The sequence below is a fragment of the Odontomachus brunneus genome, unplaced genomic scaffold (assembly GCF_010583005.1).
Source record: "Odontomachus brunneus isolate Ranch 3 - 2012 unplaced genomic scaffold, Obru_v1 Obru_scaffold_161, whole genome shotgun sequence".
Taxonomy (NCBI): domain Eukaryota; kingdom Metazoa; phylum Arthropoda; class Insecta; order Hymenoptera; family Formicidae; genus Odontomachus; species Odontomachus brunneus.
The window spans coordinates 678180-688415 of NW_022639611.1; positions in this window are offsets into that span (position 1 = coordinate 678180).

A 10236-nucleotide genomic window follows, 5' to 3' on the forward strand; every position below is an offset into this window, starting at 1 on the left:
TCTCTCTCTCTCTCTCTCTCTCTCTCTCTCTCTCTCTCTCTCTCTCTAGTGCGTGTAGTCTTGATAGCTCCTTTCCTGTGTTTAGATAGACAGGCGAGAACCCTGTGCTATCATTCTTTGCGGTATTGAACGCAAATTTGATTTGGCTCAAATGTACGTCCCAATTCCGGTGATTATTTCCCACGTATTGCGCAATCATGGTCTTCAATGTGCGGTTTGCACGTTCCACAGGATTGCACTGTGGTGTGCATATTGCTGTAAGGCGCCGTTTTATTTCTAGTGCTTGTGTTAATTTTCTCATATCTCCTAATTTGAATTGTGTTCCGTTATCGAAGACAAGAATGTTAGGACAACCGTGTCTGTAAACAATTTCTTTTACTATTACCTGTGAAACAGCCTTTCTGAATGGTTTAACTTTAAGCCACTTTGTGCATCTGTCTTGCATTGTAAGCACCTATGTATATCCTTTCCTGGATTTAGGCAGTGGACCGATTAAATCTATAGATACGTAATCCCATGGTTGTTGCACATTCGTTGCGTGCATTTGTTTCATTGCGCCTGCCATGCTAGACAGGTTTTATATTCCTGAACGTATCGACTTATGTCCTTAAACATACCCGGCCAATAATATAATCGTGCAATTCGATTGATCGTTTTTGCTATCCCAAGGTGTCCTGCCGTGGGTTTGTCGTGATACGTCTGCAGGATTTCTGGTTGTTGTTCTTGTAGTATGCATCTTTCCCACTGTTCTTTGTTTAGTGTTTCCTTGAAATCCAAACTGTGGAGAATATGTCGGTACAGAATAACTTGTCGGATAGTCGGGTGATTTCTGCGGCTGTTTTACTGCTTCCTCATATTTGCGACGGTACCATGGGCATTCTATCTCCGCCTGTATCGCCGCGATTTCTGGCTGGCGTGATAATGCGTCAGCCACTTTATTTGAGCTTCCCTTTCGGTATTTTATATCGAATGTATATTGCTGAAGCTCAAATTTCCACCTTCCTAATCGTCCTGATGGCGATTCTAATTTTTGCAATCATTTCAAGGACTGGTGATCTGTTATAACTGTAAAGTTATATCCCTCCAGGTAGTATCTCATCTTGCGGATGCCCCAGATTATTGCGAGACATTCTAATTTCGTGGCACTATAATTTTTCTCGCAGTTATTGAGTGTTCGACTTCCGTATGCGATCACTCGTTCAACTTCCTTGAAATTGTGTGTTAACACGACTCCCAGGCCATGTTTACTTGCATCGGTCTGCAATGTAAACTTTAACGTGAAATCTGGGCATGCGAGAACTGGTGCGTAGACGAGGGTTTCTTTCAATTTGCGGGAGGTATTCTCTTCCTCCGTTCCCCATTGCCATTTCACATTCTGTTTCGTAAGATTCGTTAGCGGTGCGGCAATTTTTGAGAATCCTGCGATGAACCTGCGGTACCACAACGTCATCCCCAGAAATTGCCTGATACGTTTTATCTTTGTTGGTGGCCAGTTGTTAACTGCGCTAGTTTTTTCCGGATCGGTTCGTACACCTTTCTTATCGATAATGTGCCATAGATATTTTAAGTTTGGCCGGCAGAAGTGGCACTTCTCGCTATTCAGTTTTAATTTGGTCTTCTTAGTCGTGCGAATACTTCTTTTAATATTCGCAGATACTGGTCAAACGTTTTTGTTGCGATAATGATATCGTCAAGGTATACCTCAACATATTCTTTTAGTTCCAGTCCAATTGTGACATTCAGTAGTCGTTGAAATGTAGCTGGTGCAGAGTGTAGACCGAAAGGCATGTCTTTAAATTGTTTGAGCCCTCGTCCGGGTACGGTGAATGCAGTGATCGGACGGCTCTCCGGCGTTAACAGTACTTGCCAATACCCTGCTTTAAAGTCCTGTGTTGTGTGATAAGTTGCTCTCCGTAATTTGTCTAGTGTCGCCGTTATCTGAGGCAGAGGATATATGTCTTGTTCTGTGACTTCGTTGATTTTCCTAAAGTCCACACAGAATCTGTGTTTTCCGTCCTTCTTCTTCACTAGGACAATCGGGGAACTCTAGGCACTCTGCGAGCTTTCTATTATTCAGTCCTTCTCCATCTCTTCGACCTCCTTGTCGATGATGGCCTGCATGGCGGGATTTCTTGGCCTATATCTTTGCTTGATAGGCTCCGTACCGGGTTTTATCTTGATCTTATGTTGTGCCATTTTCGTTAGACCTCTTATCTTTTCGAATTTAGCGGATTCCTCTTGTAGGAATTTTTCTAGTCGTATATTCTCCTTCTTTGAACGTGGTTGCATGCCTTCCGAGATGATGCACGTGCGCATGTTCCTATTAATATGCGGTTGTATTTTTGGTAGCGAAATTTATATTTTCAGTTTTGCCCACAGGTCTACGCCGATCAACATGGAGCTCTCTAGTGTTGGTATGATGTGGAATTTGTGCCAATATGTTTTATTGTTTATTGCCAAGTCCGAGCTCCCTATTATTCTTGTCATGCCTCCGTCCACGAGGCGAACTATTGTGGTTTGTTCTTGTCGCGCTTTCTGCCTATTCCTTAGTATTTTCGCTATTTTTCGATTAATGCAGATCTCTGATCCCGAGTCGAGTAACATCTCGAAATTTTTATTATCTACTGTCACCTGTATATGTCTTGGCATATATTTAATCTCGGGCTTTCGTATGACCGAGGATTGCCCTATTCCTTGGCCCTTAAGGGGTTTCCTGGTATCGGATGGCAATTCTTATTGAGGATCCCGTCCTTTCCGCATTGCGAGCAGAATTTTTTCGGTTCATTGCGACACATTTTTCTTGTATGTCCTCGTTGTTTGCATCGCCAGCAATGTTCGGCAACATTGTATATTGTAGCAGTCGTCGGTGTCCACGGTACCGACCGTGTATCCTTCCGGAATTCCATTCGTTGTTGCTCGATATCTTCAATTTCTGCTGTGCTCCAAGTTCGCCTAGTGTGTGGATGTTGTCTCTCCTTATATATGTATTTTCAGATCCGGAGACATGTTCTCGTAGATCTGTTCGATCTGGTCGCAACGTGATAATCCCGCTCTCCTCATTAATGTGGCGAGGTCCGTGAATATTGCCGGAAAGGTTCGTTTGGACCTTGATGTCTCCACTGTATCTCCTGCTTTACCTAAAATCGGTAGCGATACGGGAAGAATTGCTCTCGGAATGTGTTTACGAAGTCATTCCATTCCTTCCACGTTCTTTTGTTGTTGCGGTACCAGTACAGCGTACTGCCTCTTAATAATTCTGGTAAGCCCTGTAGCATTTGTTCTTCGGTATATCCATAGCTCTTTTGCAGCTCTTCGATGCGTCCTAAAAACGATACGGGATCTTCTCCGTCAAACTGACATCCCCATTTACGCATCTGGTTTATCGTTTTTGCTGTAGTCATTTGGTTGATGCTTTGTATTGACTCTGATGTCTGACTTGTTTCCCCCTCCTCGTTTTTATTTACAAACACTTGAGGGTTATCCGTTGCATATTTGCTATGTCTTGCTCGTAGCTCGTCTAGGGTGCCATCTGTGGATAACCCTAATTCTGACATCTTCTTTACTATATCCTCTTCTGACAGCGTGTATATCCACTGCTTCATTTTTCCTATTCTTATCTGCTTTTCTTTTTATAACTGTTCAAGCGCCAATTTGTAACGCTATTTTGCGTTCGGTGCGGGATAGGTTGCGAGTCGGTGCGATCCAGATTCGTGGCAGATGTAATAAATGTGGAGACAATGGTATAGATATTAAATGATATCTATTCTTACTCAGATGGCTATGCACAATGCGTATTTACAAGGCTTCTCGAAGCCTTTGGATTGCTGGTCGAGTTTTTGCTCGCCGTGCGAGTCTGTTTATGTTTGTCGCTGACGGTTCGGAGTTACTTGTGGCCGCGGGATGCGGTTGTGACGCGTTGATTGTCTCGCGCTCGCGGCGAGAAGTTTATGCTCAGAGCTTTAAATCTTGTCGCGGCGAGATCCGTTATTCGGCAAGAAATTGACAGTTCTCCTAATGCGTGATACCGTGCAGCGGTCGAGCCGTCACGGTTTGGCGTTGCACGCGCGTATCTAGCGGGTGCAGTATCGCGGTCTCAAGGCACTACGGTGCCCTGCCTCGGTAGGAGGTGATTAAGTCACACAAATGCGACTTCAGTCTGGCGACCCCTCGAGCGCGGGTGTACGCTATCGAGAAGTACCTTATGACATTGAGTTTCGCGGATGCGACTCCTGACGATTTGGAGTTCGTCGGGCTGTCGAGCAGTGTCTCGACTTGTAGACTTTTCGTATTCAACAGGTCTACGCGGATATCGACTCTACGATTCGACAGAGCGGTATTACGGATGTAGACTTTACGTATCCAACGAGTCGGCGGAGCGATATCGAGGATGTCGACTCTACATATCCAACGAGTCGATGGAGCGGTCTTGAGGATATAGACTTTACGTATCCAACAAGTCTACGTGAATGTCGACTCTACGAATCGAACGAATCGGCGGAGTGGTATCGAGAAAGATCTAGGATGCGGTGCTTTTGGTAGCGGTATTCGAGAGGTACTTTGGCAGTCGAAGCTTGGGCTCTAGTCAGCGGAGTGTCTCGGAAGACTGCTCTTTTTCGAGGTTTTTCGCGTCTTTTATACTTTGGTTTGGATCGTTTCTGTTGTTGATTTCCGCGGTGTTTACATGTCCTCGTTTGTTATGCGCGGTATTTACATTTACTTTCGACTGTTTCGCGTTGTTTGCGAATCGTTACCATGTCGTTCGGATGGATCGTTACAAAACGAATAACAGAAATAGTGGTGTCCACGGAGGGCACCACTATCCTTAAGCGACCTGAGGGAAGGACTCTGCAAATACGTGACGGATAACCCACCATCATTTTTAAATAAAAACAAGAAAGAAGTGACAAGTCACGATTCAAGCTCAATGCGAAGCATTGAACCTGTTAATGTCGCAAAGACAATTAACCAAATAGGGTTGTCAGTTCGACGGCAAAGACGCCGTATCGTTTTTAGAGCGCATTGAAGAGATGCAAAATAGCTATAGTTACACTGAGGAACAAATGCTGCAAGGATTACCGGAACTACTAAGGGGCAATACACTCCATTGTTACCGCAACAACAAGAGATCATGGACAGAATGGAATAATTTCCTGAATGTATTTCGAGAGCAATTTTTTCCGTACCGCCACAGAGTCAAATTAAAACAGGAGATACAATGGCATCACCAATAGTATAACAAACCTTTTAGGTAATATGCCACAGAGCTCCCTGTGTTATAACCTTAATGAGACGAGCGGGAATGTTCTCACGCCACGGTCAAATCAAGCAAATATACCAAAATATATCGATCTCAAGCGATATACGGAGAGAGAACGTCCATACGCTAGGCGAGTTGGGCGAGTTGAGCAGCAGAAATCGAAGACATTAAGCAGCAATGTTGTATCGGTATTCGTATCTTGTCACTGTGTTTAAAAGTTGTATTGGCATACGGATTGTATGAGTGAGTCTCGATCTTGACGATGCGATTGTCAAAGATGGGCTCATACCCAAGGTTCAAAATGTCGACAATCTTCAAGTAATTTTTTGTACGATGAATCCCAAAGACTTTAAAAATGCAATGTTGGCTGTGCTAAGTTTCCTATTTTTTTATGCAATCGTTTGTAATCGTCTTCTTGGTAGGAAAAATAACGCTCATGTATTTAGCCTGCCTCGCTTTGTTCAACACGAGCATCTCAGATGTCCCATCGTCGTCAGACGTGAAACTTGACGATTATCCCTTCACAGCGTCTGTCAATCTGTGTGATCAACAACACGTATCGTCAGATCCGATATGCTCCGGGCAAAGATCGAAAGATAAATAATCCATGCTGGTGTGTTCGATATTTTATATATTGGTGGTACATTGAACGAAAACTCGTGTATGATATGCACGCATCTGTCGTCGCTGTACACACCGGTGATCACATTACATTCTACCCGAATAATATTCACATCTGTAACGTTGATCGCCGCGTTTGATTCGTGCCATTGTCGCGGCTGTAGAATGCGATCTGAAGAATATCCTAACAGTGATGCAACGATATTTGGTTTGTTAAAGTTTATCCGGTAAACACACTTGATCTCACATTTCATTGTATTCGTATTGGCGCGAATAAAAGATCATCATCATCATTTATATCGATCGGTTTGATGGTTTCCGACATTGCACATTTTAAGTATTGATATATACGTACAAATTGTACGATACTTCAGGAATCACAAATTCCTTGTCGTCCTCACCAAAACAAAATATATTATTCGACGCATTCATATTCGGTATCGTGTTATAGTTTTCAAAAGCTGTCAAACCGAGTTCGTATTCGCCATCGCTCAGATCTATGGTTGGAAAGTAGCTTCCCGCGAGTGTGCTACTCTTGCTCGTAAGTATAAATTTCAGCGACATTTTCGTCAGAGACCAAAACAATTACTGAGCACCGATCGCAGAACGTTAGACCTTAAATCGGTTGTGAACTGTCTGCAGGCATCGTAGCCACAGTGGTCCGCAAATGCTCTGATCGTAACATTGATAATATATACGATTGTACTCAATCGCATTATTCTCGAAATATCGCACCAATTTTCTGAGTGGTCGAACATTACCAAAACTATCGAAATATATCACGCGATCATCTCTTTTCGCGTACTCTACCCAATGAGTACCGAGCTCCTCCGCGTCATTCAAATTTACGATACCCCTTTCATTTACGCGCGGCGATATAGGCAGTGCATTGTGAAAGTATACGCCACTGAAGAACAGAATACGCAAATGTTGTGGCCCGATGTTCGGAAAGAAAACTTCTCTCAACCAGGTTTTCACATGATTTGATGTTAATTTACCTGACTTTGAAGCCATTACATAAATGTTAGGAGCGTTAAATAAATAATGATTAATGTTAAATAATGATTGTTGCACTCGTGCACCAAATGTTCCTGTGGATTCTTTTAATACGATCAAAAGAGACGACAATGATCTACCATTAGCAGAAATAGTCAGCTGTATTGTGCAGCTATGCGTGGTTGCTGATACAGACTGTATTGCAGATTCTATTGTTTTTGCACCTTTATTTGATAAAGTACAGCCGGCGTAAAGTTCTAACTGGAAATCCACTCTGATACGAATTATAAATAATTTCTACTTCATACTAATTAATAAAATATTTTAAATTTCTTGTAAATGTTTCGCACTTCTTTTCCAAATCTGATTTTGATAACAAAGATTTTTTAGTGACAAATTTCGTTATTTTATAAGATACTATATTATCTTGTTTTTTGAATCTGTGTATCCACATATGTGACGCTATGTATCTTGGTGCATTTATCTATTGTTGTGTTTGAGAATCCCATCGACCGATGTCAATATCATAAATTATCATTCTTCTTTGGAGCGCTTCATTGAAATTGTTTAATGTACCAAGTATGTAAATATGAAACCGGAATTTTTGTATAGAAAATACACGTTTATTGTATGAAAATGATAAAAAATATTTTATTCGAAGTATTGCCCATCGCTAGCTATACATTTTTCCCATCTGTCTGACAATTTGTGAATGCCACGCCAAAAAACTGTTGCTCTTTTGAGGCAAACCAGTTATCGAGCCATTTTCGTACATTTTCGTAAGAAGTGAAGCGCTGCTTAGCAAGTGCGTGTCCCATCGATGCAAATAAATAGTAATTGAACTGAGCCAAGTCTGGTGAGTAAGCCGCATGCGAAAGTATTTTCCAACTAAACGCCTCAATCGTTTCCTTGACCAGTATTGCTGTGTGTGATGGTGCACTATCATGAAGCAAAATCACTTTATGTTGCCTTTTTGATATTCTGGTCGTTTTTCACGCAAAGCTTGATTCAAATCGATCATTTGTTGTCGGTAGCGTTCAATATTAACGGTTTGGCCAGGTTTTAGCAGCTCATAATAGATCACATCCTTCTGATCCCACCAAACACAGAGCATTGTCTTCCGTCCATAGCGATTTGGCCTTGCAGTCGATGTCGATAGTTCGCCTGGAGTTACCCATGATCTTTTACGCTTAGGATTCTCAAAATATATCCACTTTTCATCGCCAGTCACAATTCGATGGAGAAATGATTTTCTTTTGTACCTAGCGAGCAGCATTTCGCAAGTGGTTTTTCGGTTTTCCTGCTGTCTTTCATTCAGTTCATGTGGAACCCATTTTCCTATCTTCTGGATCTTTCCCATGGCTTTCAAACGTATGGAGACGGCTTCTCGAGTCACATTTAATTGATCCGCGAGTTGTTGTTGCGTTTGAGTGTCATCCTTATCCAACAATGCTTGCAATTCGCTATCTTCAAACTTTTTCGGTGGTCTTCCACGTTTTTCGTTTCTCACGTCAAAATCGCCACTTTTGAATTTTTTAAACCACTCAAAGCACTGTGATTTACCAAGAGCATGCTCACCGTAGCTCAGCTTCGACAAGCATTCGATGAGATTCTGCAGCAGTTTTCTTCAAATGGTAACAGAAAATCAATGCTGTCCGCAAATCGTAGTTTCCAGGCACAAAATTTGACATGTTCAACGCTATTACAAACTATACTGTTGCATGAAACTTGTATTGTTGTGAGTTGAAAATTTTTGTCAGAGATGTCAACAAGGAGATGGCGCCAATAACGCGGTTTGACGGTAACTACTGTGGGGTTATAGTTGGCTGTTATCCACATGAATGTTATTACACTATCTATTCTACGTGTTCTTGAAGGATTTTCGAGACGGAAAATACGACACACGTTACAACCAAAAACAACTCTTCTTTATTTATATTTATACAGAACCGTTTTACTGCGTATATCCTGAGCTCTACTTTTTCTCTGTCAAGAAAGTAACTTAAAAGTTTTTTAGGGAGAGAGCTAGCTAACCGATAGTGGCGTTCGCATTAACCAATCGGCGTAGCGCGAAAAACCGTGGGGAATTAATCTACATCACACTACATTGACAGCTAAGGCCATCTATGAGCAAATTCCGGTTTCATATTTACAGACCTGGTAGAATAAAATATAAAATATGCTAAAAAGTTTAAATTTTTCAGAAATATTATCTCGGTGCTTTTGTATTCAAAATAAATCGATAGTTTAATTTATATTAAAAAATTATGATTTTATTTAAGAAAATAAAGTCGTTCATAGAGTTATTCAAGGTCAATCCAATGTCAAATAAATATATTACTATCTTTTTTCTGTCTTGAAATTATATAATTTTTCTTGCAAACATTTTTTCGTATCTTCCATAATTTCCGATATACTTTAAATAGGCATTTAAAACAGGTCACTCGAGTATATAAATCCTAAAAAATTTAACAAATGTAAGAAATGGAGATATTCAACTGATTGTAATCGTGATAATATTACACGTTAATAACGAAGAGAAGATATAATTAACCCTCATCGTAGACACTATAAAAAAGTTACGGGAAGTACACACTGGGCGTAACCCAGAAAACTTTGAAAACCTATATCTCGAGATCTAATTGTTCAAATTTAATGCTTTTTTTAATCGATAGAAAATTATCTTAGAAATAATATGAAAGAAGTTTCATGACGATATAGTTAACACGCTCAGAGATATTTATAAATAAGTAAAATAAAACTTTATTGTTTCTTATAAATTGTTTTTTTTTTAATGTTCATAATTTTATGAAAAATACATGTTTAGTGTTCCATAAGGAGTTGTTGAAAAGCGAAAAAGTTGAACTTTAAAATGTTCCGAGTAAGTTTTTTGTCTAATCCAAGAATCATATTTTTCTTGCAAGTTGAAAATGGTGGTTTTTTTTTTAGCAAAAATGAGGTAAAATTTAAAAATTACCAATTTCGCACGAAAACTAATATTTTTATAGGTTATTTTTATATATTTTGTTAATTTATAACCTATTGAAAATAAAACAATGAAAACATGACAAATGTAAATGTTATCTATAAAAAAAGCATGAATTTTTATTTATTTTTATAAATTGATATTTTTTATGGATAGGAGAATAATGTACTTTTAGGACGCTATATGTAAACGAAAAAACAGTTTAAAGCAATTTTACAAAATATTTGATATTTTCGCACGACTTTGTGACGTAAAGTACACACTAGGTAAAACTAATCTGAACCACAGCTTTCGATGCTCGCCCGTCGGCTCCTGCGCGTGGAATAAACGCATCCAGCGAAGGAATGGGAGTTGGGACTACAACCCCCCCCCCCCC